This window comes from Bison bison, unplaced genomic scaffold, assembly GCF_000754665.1.
Source record: "Bison bison bison isolate TAMUID 2011002044 unplaced genomic scaffold, Bison_UMD1.0 scf7180017864153, whole genome shotgun sequence".
NCBI classification, from domain to species: domain Eukaryota; kingdom Metazoa; phylum Chordata; class Mammalia; order Artiodactyla; family Bovidae; genus Bison; species Bison bison.
In genome coordinates, this window is record NW_011494725.1 from 1,512,092 (window position 1) to 1,515,156 (window position 3,065).

Consider the following 3,065-nt stretch of genomic DNA (forward strand, 5'->3'; position numbering starts at 1 on the left):
GCACAGGCTCGGATGCCAGCTACTCGGCATAAAAGGAGTGTGTTTATATTCAGAGCAGGCCATTGCCCACTCAGAATCTGCCCACCCGAAGGCAGCACATGTGACTGTACCCCCTGCCCAGAGCCCAAGTGGGACAGATGCCAACCTCTGGCTGGAGACATTTCTAAATATGAGCTGGCACAAAGAGTCAGGTTCCCAGGCCTCCACTGCTCTGGGAGACCCAGCCAGGGCTGTCAAGGCTGCCGGGAAGGAGAGGGGCTGGGGGCAGGCAGGAGCAGGAGGTGGCCAGCTGAGGCAGCCATCAGTCCCAGAAATATCACCTAAGCCTCTCCCTGGCCTTCCAGCCTTGTTAGGGGGAGAGACAGGATTGCCCTGCACCCAGAAAGCCTAATCAATTGCCCAAAACCCTTGGCAGCAGGCACAGAAAAGCCACTGCTTGCTCAAATGCACATGGATTAAAAATACACAAATAGAATATATTTTTTCTTTCCCTCTCCTCAACCCCCTGAAGCCTAGGATGCTTGTTAAAAATAGCCTTGCTGTGGCATGGATCTTACAAAACCCAGGGGCTGGCAGGAAAATTAAGAAGCCATTGGAGGCAGCACTAAGTGACTACCCCTGGGGAGTGGGCTGAGGAGGACTGGGAAGGGGTGCTTTTAAGTGTTTGCAGACATGCTGCTTGGATTTTTAACAAGCAGATATTATTTTTATTAGTTAGCTTTCGTTTTTTTTTTTTTTTAATGGAGGTTCATCTATTGCATCTTCCTGCCTAAGCTGGAGGCTGAACTTACACTGACCTAGCAACATGACAACTCAGTGCTGGCGGCCTGGGTGGTGAACAGACTCCTTAGCACACAGGGCACCAGAGGCAAATTCAGCCCAGAGTCACAAATGGAGCATGAGTGAGAGTCTCAGGTTTATAACTTGATGGCTGTCTGACCTCAGATAAGCCACTTGAACTCTCTGGGCTACAGTTTCATTAACTGTAAAATGAGGCAGTTGGATTAAATGCTCAACCAGGTACCTTCTAGCTGTATGCATTTCACAAGTTTAAGGATTGGAAAAACATCTAAAACTTGCCCTGTGTTTGTTCCCATCATGAACAGGCAAGGGGAATGTGCCCCTGGCCTGGGGTGCAGTTTTAAAATCAAGGGACAAAAGAAATCCAAATTGGAAAAGGAGAAATAAAACTGTCACTGTTTGCAGATGACATGATACTATACACAGAAAATTCTAAAGATGCTACCAGAAAACTATTAGAGCTTATCAATGAATTTGGTGAAATTGCAGGATACAAAATTAAAACACAGAAATCTCTTGTATTGCTATACACTAACAATGAAAGATCAGAAAAAGAAATTAAGGAAACAATCCTATTTACCATCACATCATAAGAATAAAATAACTAGGAATAAACCTATGTAAAGAGGCAAGAGAACTGTACTCAGAAAACTCTAAGAAACTGAGGAAAGAAATAAAAAATGACACAAAGAGATGGAGAGATATACCATATTCTCGAATTGGAAGAATCAATATTGTCAAGATGATTATACTACCCAAAGCAATCTTCAGATTCAATGCAACCCCATTAAATTACCAATGGCATTTTTCACAGAATTAGAACCAAAAAAAAAAAAAAAGTTACAATTTGTATGGAAACACAAAAGACCCCAAGATTTCTTTTTCAAGCAATCTTGAGAAAGAAAAACAGAGCTGGAGGAATCAGGCTCTCTGACTTTAGACTATACCACAAAGCTACAGTAATCAAGACAGTATGGTGCTAGCAGAAAAACAGAAATATAGATCGCTGGAACAGGACAGAGAGCCCAGAGGTAAACCCTATGGTCACCTAATCCCTGACAAAAGAGGCAAGAATATACAATGGAGAAAAGACAGTGTCTTCAGTAAGCAGTGCTGGACAGTGACGTATAAAAGACTAAAATTAGACTGCTCCCTAACCCAACACACAAAAATAAACCCCAAATGGATTAAAGACCTCAATGTAAGGCTGGATATTATAAAACTCTTAGAGGAAACACAGGCAGAACATTCTCTGACATAAATCAAAGCAAGATCTTTTTTTCATCCACCTCCTAAAGTAATGAAAGTAAAAAAAAAATAAACAAAAGGGACCTAACTAAACTTAAGAGCTTTTGTACAGCGAAGGAAACCAGAAACAAAACAAAAAGACAGCCCACAGACTGGGAGAAAATATTTCCAAATGAAGCAAACTATAAGGGATTAATCTCCAAAATATACAAACAGCTCATGCAGCTCAATTAAAAAAAAAACTAATCAAAAAAATAGGCAGAAGAACTAAATAGACATCTCTCCAAAGAAGACATACAGATGGCCAAAAAGTACATGAAAAGATGCTTAACATCATGAATTATTAGAGAAATGCAAATCAAACCTACAGTGAGGTATCACCTCACACTGGTCAGAATGGCCATCATCAAAAACTCTACCAACAAAAACTCCACCAACTGGAGAGGACGTGGAGAAAAAGGAACCTTGCTACACTGTTGGTGGGAATGTAAATTGGTACAGCCGCTACGGAGAACAATATGAAAGGTCCTTAAAAACTAAAAATAGAGCTATCATGTGGTCCAGCAATTTCATTCCTGGGTGTAATATCTGGAGAAAACTGTAATTTGAAAAGATACATGTACCCCAGTGTTCACTGCAGCCCTATTTACAATAACCAACAACACAGAACATGGAAGAAACCTAAATGTCCACCAACAGAAGAATGGAAAAAGAAGATGGGGTACATATACATAATGAAATATTACTCAGCCATAAAAAAGAATAAAATAATGCCATTTTCAGCAACATGGATGGACCTAGAGATTGTCATAGTGAGTTAAGTCAGACAGAGAATGACAAATGTCAGACATCACTTAAATGTAGAAGCTTTTAAAAATGGTACAAATGAACTTACTTACAGAACAGAAATAGAGTCACAGATGTGGAACACAAACTTAGGTTACCAGGGGTGTGGGATAAATTGGGAGATTGGAGACTGGGGGATAGATGTATACACCCTGCTGCTGCTGCTGCTA